Source organism: Monodon monoceros, unplaced genomic scaffold (genome assembly GCF_005190385.1).
Source record: "Monodon monoceros isolate NGI ecotype Baffin Bay Population unplaced genomic scaffold, NGI_Narwhal_1 Super_Scaffold_9, whole genome shotgun sequence".
NCBI lineage: Eukaryota > Metazoa > Chordata > Mammalia > Artiodactyla > Monodontidae > Monodon > Monodon monoceros.
In genome coordinates, this window is record NW_021703786.1 from 40,305,665 (window position 1) to 40,316,867 (window position 11,203).

Consider the following 11,203-nt stretch of genomic DNA (forward strand, 5'->3'; position numbering starts at 1 on the left):
GGTACCTCAGAGCAACTCTGCCCCTCCCGAGGACCAGCCTCCCTGCAGTCCACCTGGGGCTTCTCCTGGCTTTGGAGTGACCAATGTGCATTTAAATCCCAACTCCATCATATGTGAGATGTGTGGCTACCCAATCTCATGTATAAACCCGCTCTCACAGAGATGTTATAACATGTATCCGCCACTCAGCACATGAGCAGTCAGCTGTGGTGATGGTGCTGGTGGTGGCAGTGGCTGGGATTTCAGAGACAGTCCTGCTGCCGAGCTCAGGAAGAACACAGCCTTGTCTTGGAAATGCTCTGTGATTGGGGGTCACGTGGAAGTGGTCTGAGGGCCTGATTGTGTGAAAGATGAAATTGGAGGACCAGAAACCGAAGGATTCAAAGCAGCATGTATGCAATGTCTGTAAATAGTGGACGAGACATAGGTGAGTCTGAACCAGGAAGTTCAAGGAAACCCCAACAAGGTCATGGTACGGAATCTGGGACGCTTATGAAAACTGGGCCGGAATCAGTACAAATAGAGACCTGGTTTTGGGGCAGCCGTATCTGAGCTCACAGCTGACTCTGGGCCTGGCCTCTCACAGCCAGGTCTCAGGAGGATTCACTTTAACAGGTATTTATTAGGCACCTACTGTATGTGTTACGTAATTTGCCAAATGCTGTATTTTTGGAATAGATGATAAGCTCTAGGGGCAGTGAGGAAATGGAAAAACCAATATTTATTTATGAAGGGGGCAGAACCTGAGCTGGTACTTGGGGAGTGATGTTTGGAGGGAAGTGGGTGGGATCTTGAGGCAGAAATGATCCCTTAGCTCAAATCTAGGACTCAGAGTTTCTTTAAGAGCCTGTCAGAGAAGAAGCCAGAGGAGAGAGTGTGGGGCTGAGAGGGCAGGACCAGGTCTGGAGGAGGGAGAAGTGGCCTCTGAGCGGCTCAAAGGCTGGTGGGAGCATGCTCAGCCACCATTCACCTTCTGCTAAATCCCCACGTAGGAATGACCCCTGAGGACGCTGGCCTGTTGAAAAGGGAGGCTGTACGAGACATGCACCGTATAATCTAATGCTCTCAGCATCCTGGAGGCTGAGTGCGGTTATCATTTCCATCTGGGTAAACTTGGAGGAGGTAAGGACGTGTCCAAGGTCACCCCTGAAGGTTTGAACCCAGATGACCTGATTCCAGGGCACGCACTGCAGAGCTGCAGGAGTTGCCAGTTTCCCGGCCAAGACGAGGGTGCAGGAGGCAAATGCGGAGTGGGCCGCGTTTCCAAAGCTCAGGCAGCCTGAGCCCGCCATTATACCCCGAAAGGAGTACCAGGAGTTAAGGATGGGCGGGGAAAGCAGGAAGCGTCAAATGCCATGCTGCGACAGGGGGTGGGGAGCAGCGTCCGGTGACTGCCACCCGTAGAAATTATGCCTGTGAAGTGAAAGGGCTCCTGCGTGCTGAGGATACCATCTCACGTAGCTCCAAGGGTGTTGTGATGAGCTTTGTGGTTGAGGTTTCCTGGCAATGTCCATTCCTTCCTGAGAAAAGGCCAGTAGCACCTGGAGGTACACTTGACTTAAAGTTCTCGCGGCGAAAGAATTCAAGCCGGGGGCTTCCCTTGTGGCGCAGTGGTTGAGAGTCCGCCTGCCGATGCAGGGGACACGGGTTCGTGCCCCGGTCCGGGAAGGTCCCATGTGCCGCGGAGCGGCTGGGCCCGTGAGCCATGGCCGCTGAGCCTGCGCGTCCGGAGCCTGTGCTCCGCAACGGGAGAGGCCACAACAGTGAGAGGCCCGCGTACCGCAAAAAAAAAAAAAAGAATTCAAGCCGGTTTCAGGGCACATGCTTTTGAAAGTATTCCTCCGTCAGGTCAGATGTTTCAGGCTATTTGCCGACCAATCCAAACATTTAAAAATCATAACGAAATGCTTAGAGAGTGGATCAGTTTGATTCTGCAGCTCGGTGGTGCCAAGGACGAGGTCCTCTTAGTCCCTCTGCTTTGCTGTGTGCAGTGAGGGTACCATCCCAAGCTGGTCCCTTCGTACCTAGGATGGTTGCCAGGAACAACGCTTCTTAGGCCATTTCCAGAGGGAAAGAGGCCAGTTTCCCAAGTATCTCTTAGGAGCCAGGAAAACCCCAGCAAACTTCTCAGATATCTTTGGCCTAAATTTGCATGGACATCCCCATCCCTGGAGCAGTCAGCATAGGCCAATGGGATGGAATGACCAGGCCCGGCGCAGATGAACAGAGTCTATCCCTGGAGCCCCCTGGGTGCTGGGGAGTCCTGTTTTCCAAGCTGCAGAAGAAAAAAAATAAAAAGCCATGTTCTGGTGATTTAGAGTGAAGCTAGAATGTGGGATTCAGAAAGTCTGGGCCTCTCTGGTGAACTCGTGGGGCAGCCCTCCAAGGGGTCTCCGCACGAGAGGCCAAGGAGGGTCCCAGCAGAGCGCCTGTCCCAAGGGAAGGGGTCGACTATGGTGGGTTTGGCTGTGCACAGCTTCAGGGTCAGAGCGGAAGGTGGTCCTGAGGCGGGCAGAATATGTCCACAGCTAGCCTCTGTGGGATCATGGAGTTTCAGGGAGAAAAGGGGCTCTGAGCAAAGAGAGAATGAGCAGTTTCAGGAAGATGGGAGGGACCCTGGGTTTGGGACGCCTCTGACAAAACATGTTACGGGACCTCCCTGGTGGTCCAGCGGGCGCTCCCAGTGCAAGGGGCCCGGGTTCCATCCCTGGTGGTCCAGTGGGCGCTGCCAATGCAGGGGGCCCGGGTTCCATCCCTGGTGGTCCAGCGGGCGCTGCCAATGCAGGGGGCCCGGGTTCCATCCCTGGTGGTCTGGTGAGCGCTCCCAGTGCAGGGGGCCTGGGTTCGATCCCTGGTTGGGGAACTAGATACCACATGCATGCCACAACTAAGAAGTCCACATGCCACAACTAAAAATCTCGTGTGCCGCAACTAAGACCCGGTACAGCCAAAACCAGCAAACAAACAAACATGTTACAAATCCCTGGGCAACCCTGGGCCCCTTTGGACTCTAGAGCATCAGAGGCAGCAATGGTGGGAGAAGAAGGTACCCAGTGGACAGTGGTGCCCCCAGGGACCCCCAGAAACACTGGGAGGAGGGGTTGTATGGGTCTGGGACCCTGGCCTTAGTCTGCAGGGGAAGGAGCAAGGAAACATGAATGGTGACTATAAATGTGACCCTCTTCATATTCACAGGCTTCTGTGACCAGGGGAAATTAGGGTTTCATAACTTTTAGAGAGAAGAGGGTCATCCTTGGCCTGTTCCTTGTCTCACAGCTTAAGAGAATTCATTTGAAGGAGCCTTCTGCTCATTAAATCCTGGTGTGTTTGTGACCATAATATCATTAGTGTACAGATTCACTTGCATTATATGATGGCTTCACTTCCATTTTTTCACAAACCACACTATAAATTAGTTGGAGTAGATATTGCATCCCCATTTGTTGGATGAAGAAATGGAGGTTCAGAGAGCTTAAGCTACTTACCAAGATCACACAGCTGGCAGGTGCTAGGATCAGGGCTCTGACCACCTAATGCTTCTAATCCAGGTTCTCTTTCTGACTATATTTGGATTCCCCCAACATATACAGGCACATCTCCTGTTTAATAAGCTTGTTTCTTTCCTACTAAAATATTCGTGGCAAGACAGCAGTTATTTCATTCCCATGGAGGTAATAGCTCCTACTCTTGGTGTTTTATTTAGTTCCTGAGTCTGTGCACCAGGCTTTGGATCAGGGCGACCCCCCTCATCCCTGGAAATCCAGATACAGATGTTATGTTTCCTCCACCCAGTCAGGGGTACAGAAATTCAGAGCGTTCTTCAACTTCTGGTTTGCAACAGTGAGGTGGAAATTGAAACCATTTGAGCAAGTGTGTGTGGGCTGTGGGAAAGTACAAGTAAGGATGCAGCTTCTATAGCTCCTGAGACACAGCATCTTCCTGCAGGGAGGGGGCTTTGGTGAGGAAGAGAGTATGTTATGTGTACAGACCTTTTGTCTTCAGACCCAGCCACAGACAATCCCTGGGGTGGGAGGTGGGGAAGGTCTATGGTTTTTCCTCTCTTTGTTCAGGGATCTAGGTCACTAGTCCTTTTTTATTATTAAAAAATAAGTAAATAACTAAGAGGAGCCCATTCCAAGATTGCTGGAGGAGAGTTAGCACAATGCAGTGTGGTAATGCACATTGTAATAGAAACTGTGGACATGTCCTCCTTAGCATTGTTGGGGAGGAAGACATTTCCCTCTACCCTTCTAGGTTCTTCTGGCTGGTCTAAGAATTAAAGTGACATGAAGCAGATCAACAGGAGGAAATTAAATGAAAGTTTAATAACGTGTACCTGGGAAAGACCCAGGAAAAATGAGTAACTCACCAAAATGGCTGAAACTCTCACCTTAAATACCATCTTCAGCTAAAGACAAAAGAGGATGTTGGGGGTAGTGGTTTGGGATGTCAAAGGGGAGGAATGCAATTCACATGAAGATGGAAAAGCGAATGTTTGGAAAACGAGTGTTTGCTGGGCCAGCAAGACAGTGGGACTCGGAGAAGAATTTTAACAAACAGACTTGGCTGGGTTCCTCCCTGTCTGCCACTCAGTTCATACTATATATATCTATGGGGATAGCTCACTTACTGGAATGGCTCCTTGCTCTACATTCTTTTAGGCTGCTCAGGGGAGGTAAACAGAAAGACTTCTTGAGTCTTCTGTTTCTTAAAAATAATCAGCCTAAATTAGCCCTCATGCCTAAGAGACACATTTTAGGGTCTACTTTTGCTCCCCTGCAGTGTCATGGGCTCTGAATCAGCCTCTTGGGTTCAAATCCAGCTGGTTCAGAACCAGGGGTCTTTGGGCAGGTTATCTAACCCCAGAAAACTTAGTTTCCTCATCTGCTAAATAGGAATAGTAACGGCCGCTGTCTCAGGGCTGTTGTGTGACTCACCCAGTTGGTACATGAGGGCCCTCAGCATTTATACTGGTGTTGGTGCTATCACCAGCACGCTCCGCTGGGCTTCATCTAACTCCACATGTAGAGATGCCTGAACCACAGTTACTGCATTTTGATTTTTTAAATACATTCTTTCCTTCCATGGCTAAAACAGATGTGCAGTGTATGCGTGACAGGCCACAAAGCAGACTGTTCTGGGTAGCGTAAAGTTTAAGTTAAGTCATGTGTAAACCAGAAAGACTTCCCCATACTTCACTATGTGAACATTTCCTCTGTCATTTTCCTCTTTTGATTGCAAGTATTTTGACAGAAAATATTGATGGTGAAAATATTTGTCCCTTGATGCCAGGGTGCTTGCTGCTTGCCCTGGGTCCATCATGTCCCTTGTTGCTAGGCAGAACACTCTTTGACATAAATTGTAACAGTATATTTTTGGATATGTCTCCTAAGGCAAAAGAAATAAAAACAAAAATAAATGGTACCAAAAAAACCCCCAAAACAAACAAACAAACAAACAAAATAAATGGTACCTAATTAAGCTTTAAAGCTTCTGTATAGCAAAGGAAACCATTGACAACATGCAGAGACAACCTACAGAATGGGAGAAAATACTTGCAAATGATATAACCGATAAGGGGTTAATAACCAAAATATATAAACAGCTCATAGAACTCAACAGCAAAAAAGCCCAAACAACCCAATAAAAAAATGGACAGAAGACCTGAATAGACATTTTTCCAAAGAGGACGTGCAGATGGGCAACAGGCACATGAAAAGGTGCTTAATGCCACTAATCATCAGGGAAATATAAATCAAAACCACAGTGAGACATCACCTCACACCTGTCAGAATGGCCATCATCAAAAATAACACAAATAACAAATGTTGGAGAGGGTGTGAAGAAAACAGAACCCTTGTACAATGTTGGTGGGAATGTAAAGTGGTACAGTCATTGTGGAAAACAGTATGGAGTGTTCTCAAAGAACTAAAAATAGAACTACCATATGATCCAGCAATTCCACTCCTAGGTATATATCCAAAGAAAGTGAAAACACTAATTTGAAAAGATATATGCACCCAATGTTCATAGCAGCATTATTTACAATAGCCAAGATAATGGAAGCAACCCAAGTGCCTTTCAACAGATGAATAGATAAGGAAGATATGGTACATATATACAATGGAATACTACTCAGCCATAAAAAAGAATGAAATTTTGTCATTTGCAGCAACATGGATGGATCTAGAGAGTATTATGCTAAGCGAAATAAATCAGACAAAGACAAATATTCTATGTTATTACTTATATGTGGAATCTAAAAAATGAAACAAAGGAATGAGTATAACAAAACAGAAACAGACTCACAGATGTAGAGAACAGACTAGTGGTTACCAGTGGGGAGAGGGGAGGGGGAATAGGCAAGACAGGGGTAGAAGATTAAGACGTACAAACTACTATGTATAAAATAGATAAGCAACAAGGATATATTGTACAGCACAGGGAAATACAGGGGCTTTGGGGTCATTTTCTGCATCTTTCCATCTGAGGTGCCCATTCTGACTGGTTGGGGGTGTGCAGCTGTCCCAGGTCCAGAAAACTGGCCAGACAACAGTGGTACCAAAGCAACAGCTGTCCTAGGATCTCTGGGGTGAGCTAGACTTGGAACCCATCTTCCATCCCCAGGGAAAGAGAGCATTTGTTGTGCATTTTAAAAGATTTGCTCATTTGGTCGGAATAGGTTGTTTTGCCATTTTAAGCCTAAGCCGTATAGGTGACTAGAGTTTACTTTGTGTAGTTACTTTGGGTTTTCTCATACACAGCTCTCAGAGTTCGAGGAATGTGCTAACCATGTGCTACATAAAGCGTCATGTCTTTGGGTCTGGAATTTACGAGGAATGATTGCAGAGTGTGGTCCGGGTTCTGGGCTCTTCATTTCTAGGACATTGAATGCTCCTGCGGGGGTTCCTGGGAGGTCCAGCTGCTAATTCTGGCCCTGAGAGCCTGGGTGGCTGGAGGATTGCTGCTCAAGGGTGCACCATGGCCACACCTTGTCGGCAAACAAGAGTGAGCTGGGAACAGCCCCGGGCCAGACCTTCTGTGGCCTTGGCAGGAAATGACCCCGTGTGCTTCCTTAGTTGCAGGTGGTCTGTAGGCCAGTTTTCTCCACCCATCATCAGGAGTCCTGCAGGCATTGTGTTTGGTGCTCACGGGCAAGGCAGACCCTATGCAGGCTCACAATCTTGTTTGCTGAACCAACATGTGTGCCCCTGTCTTTGTGAAGAGCAGGCATATGGAACACCCTGGGACAGCCCTGCCTTCCTTAGTGGGCCAGTCGCTACCTGACAAAGAGACAGGAGGCTTGGGGGAGCACCTGAGAAGGGGCTTAGGTGGTCACAACTGTTGTGCTCTGAGACTAGGAGCAAAGATCCTTTGAGTCTGTTCTCCTCTCCTGCAGTTTGTTCTCTTGTTTTGCAGTTGTTAATTACCAAAAACGATCTAAGAGGCTGGCTTCTCATTTTAGGAGAAAAGCAGGGCTGGGGACCAGTTTGCTGATGGCAACCCCAGGCCAGAAAGTCTATTGGGCCCACCCCCCAGGTGAATCAGGAAAAGTCTGGGCTGGTTTCTGGAAGAGCGATGATGCAGCTTCCAGCTCTGTGGTTCTCTGATTTGGGGATTTTACCAGAAAAACTGCACAGCGAATTTGGAGGACTGATTTAAATGTAACTCTTCCAGGTAACTCCACCTCACTGTTATCACCATCGTTTCATAAAAGATAAGACTTTCAATTCCAGAGAAGGGGGAAGGACATACTCTTAATCAAGTGTCATCCCTTGAAATCAGTCAGAGTCAGATCTGTGACTAGTTTATTATGTTATTCTTATTTTTCTCAGTCTGATTGCCTGCTTTTTCTTAGTTTCTGACGGACAAATATTAGCTAGGTTTGTGAATCACAGCTCGGTAGACACAGATGAAAAGTATCCAGAGAGATTTTTGAAGCTGTTTCCTTAGGAGAGAGGCTGCGGGGCTTCCTTAGTCTGAAACTGCCCAATAGAGTCTTTGGGTTGAGAATGCTCTTCTTGAATTCTTCCAGACCCCTCAGGGTGATGGCCTTAAACCCGTAAACTGAGAGGGCATCTGTTGGCGGCCATCGTTCATGTGACTCCAAGGGAGTTTGTCAGTTTGTGGGATTATTCATCACAGAGTCAACCGGATGAGAGATTAATGATGACCTACCTGCCGACCGATTTCCTACCACATGGCTTGGTAGAGTTTGAGTTTCAAAATTCTGAGCAGGGAAACCTTCCTCAATTCTGGGAAGGAATACCAAGCCACAACACATAGGATGTTGGCCCTAACATCCCTGGTGGCAGGTTTGATTCAGGAAAGAAGGAAATTACAAAATTTGTAATGACAAAACTTGTTTTGTGCCGAAGAGAGAGAGACACTCATTTCATGTGAGGTTGAGTGATCGGAGGCTGGCCTGGAGGACAGGAGAGGGTGGAATTGCAGGGCCATCTGACGTCCGGGGAGCAGGTGTGATGAGAGGGCCGGGAGGTGGTCTGGACATTGTGACGGGGGGTCAGGAGGACCCCCACCTCAGCTCTGAGGTACGTTGGCGGGGGGCGGTGGTGGGGAGAAGGATAGCACCAGCTGAGAGGCGGCAGGAGAAACAGCGTCTTTGGCGAAAGCGGAGCTTCGGTTAAGGCAAGGAGGCAGGGGGCTGTCTAACAAGAGGCTGAGGATGTTGGGGTGCTCAGGGTGCAGCGGGGGTGGGGTGGTGACTGTGAGCGCCGGGTCGATAGGGAATTAGGGTCTAGGAGATACGTGGGCATTAGCCCTGCCTTCTGGTGCGGGAGTGTTGACCCAGGAGGCCTGGGTGTGGTGAGGTGCCCTGCAGCTCCTGGAGGCCGTCCAGAAGGTGCTGTGTCAGGCCGGGCCGGGGAGGGGATTTAGAAATTGGGGTGGATTCTGTGGTCCTGGGAGGGCCAGAGGCCGCCACAGGGTCAGTGCTCTCAGGCCCAAGTCCGGGCAGATGTCACAGCTTAGCCACGGCGCCCTTTCCCCACAAGCTCAGGTGAATCTCAGACACAGCGCAGTTTCCCCGAGAGCCGCACCGGGAATCTGTTTCCCGGCCCTGGCTTCGGCCAGCCTGCTCACTTCATAGATGAGGAAGCTGGGGTCGAGAGAGGACAAATGATTTTCCCAGTTCAGGCTGGGACTGAAAACTCAGGTTTCCTGTTTTCCAAGCTGCTGCAGAATGTCTGGTGGCTTGGAGCTCCGGTGGGGCACCAGGACGGGCTGAGCAAAGCTGTGGGCTGCCCTCCGGGGTCAGCAGGAGAGAAGGGGCGGGGGAGATAAGAGAGAGCCTGGCTCAGTGCCCCCTGATTGGCGCCTGAGGTTGTGGAACAGGTCAGAATGGGCGGCCACCGCCCCCCCCCCCCCCCAGAAATATCAGAGGCTCTGTGGCATGTGGGGTGGACCAGTTCAGCTTCCAGAACCAAGTCATTCAGAGAAAGGGACAGAAAAGAAAGCAGCCCTATTTGTTAATGTTGGAGAAAACTCCGGGAATGTTCTGGGCTGCGAGAAGCCCGCTCCTTTCCCTCCTGGCCAGAGATTTAAAACCATGAAATGAAATGCAGGGGAACCTCTTCTGGGGTGTCTTCAGTAGTGGAAGAGGACAGTCAGGTCAGGGATACTCAGGAACCTTCGTACTGCTGAAAAGGGCCGCATCTAGGCCATCATGACATGCATGCTCTGTGCATGTTGACAATCAACAGAGCTGCATCTGACATAGATTTTTACTGTCTTCCACGCCCTCCAACACCAAGCAGGAATTCTCGGTCAGTGACAAGAACTGCCCCTTGGTTTATGTTCTTTAATCCAGATCCTACCAAATCACACGGGGTGGAGAGCCATGGGGGAGTGCGATGGCTTGGACCCACCCCAACCCTAATCTCAGGGGCGAGCTGGACCGGCCCCCACCCCATTCTCTCTCTGTTCCATTAGTTTTCCAAATCCACTTGAGTGTATATGAAGAAATCCTGCGGGGGAGCTGTAGAACCTGTCCAGGACAGGGGTCCCCAACCCCTAGGCCACGGACCAGTAGTGGTCAGTGGCCTGTTAGGAGCCAGGCTGCACAGCAGGAGGTGAGTGGGGGGAGAGAGAGCGAAGCTTCACTTGTATTTACAGCCGCTCCCCATCGCTCGCATTACTGCCTGAGCTCCGCCTCCTGTCAGTATTGTGGTGGGTTGTATAATTGTTTCATTATACATTACAATGTAATGATAATAGAAATAAAGTGCACAGTAAAGGTAATGCGCTTGACTCATCCCGAAACATTCCCCCCGACCCCGGTCCATGGAAAAATTGTCTTCCGTGAAACCAGTCCCTGGTGCTGAAAAGGTTGGGGACTGCTGCTCTAGGGTACAAATGTTGGGGGCCAGGTACCCTGGAATAGTCCTGGGTTCCTTGGTGCCCACCTGGCATCCCCACCCAGTGGTGATGCCCAGGAGCACCTTTCTTCTGAGGAGCTAGATGCTTCCCACCTTATCCCCTGGCATCTGTTATGGGCTGAATTGTGAACTACCTGCCCCCCGCCAAAACCCCGCATCGTATGTTGAAGTCCTAACTGATGCCGAAAGCTCAGCTTCCCTGTACTGGTGCCGAATTGAATCTCGGAGTTTTGGGTGAAGTAGAAAGAAAAGAATAGCTTTATTGCTTTGCCAGGCAAAAGGGGCCACAGCCAGTGCCTGCCTCAAAGAACTATGTGTCCCAACTCAGGAGGATCTGATGAGGGGTTTTATAACAGTGGTTCAGAGGTGAGATCTCTGACAAGATTAGGGTGTGTGCCGGGTCTCAGGTGGGTCTCCTAATTTTTTTTTTTTTGCGGTACGCAGGCCTCTCACTGTTGTGGCCTCTTCCGTTGCGGAGCACGGGCTCCGGACGCGCAGGCTCGGCGGCCATGGCTCACGGGCCCAGCCGCTCAGCGGCATGTGGGATCTTCCTGGACCGGGGCACGAACCCATGTCCCCTGCATGGGCAGGCAGACTCTCAACCACTGCGCCACCAGGGAAGCCTGGATCTCCTAATCTTGATGAGCTTCTCTGGTCCCTTGAATCTTGCCTGAGGTGGTTTTTTGACTGCTTCTCCCGTGATGAGCAACTGTTCAAAGGGAATCTGCCCTTTGGATCTCAGGGAAGGTCATGGAGGCTGGAGTCTTGCCTACAATAAATACGGGACAAAAGGAAAAGCCCTCCAT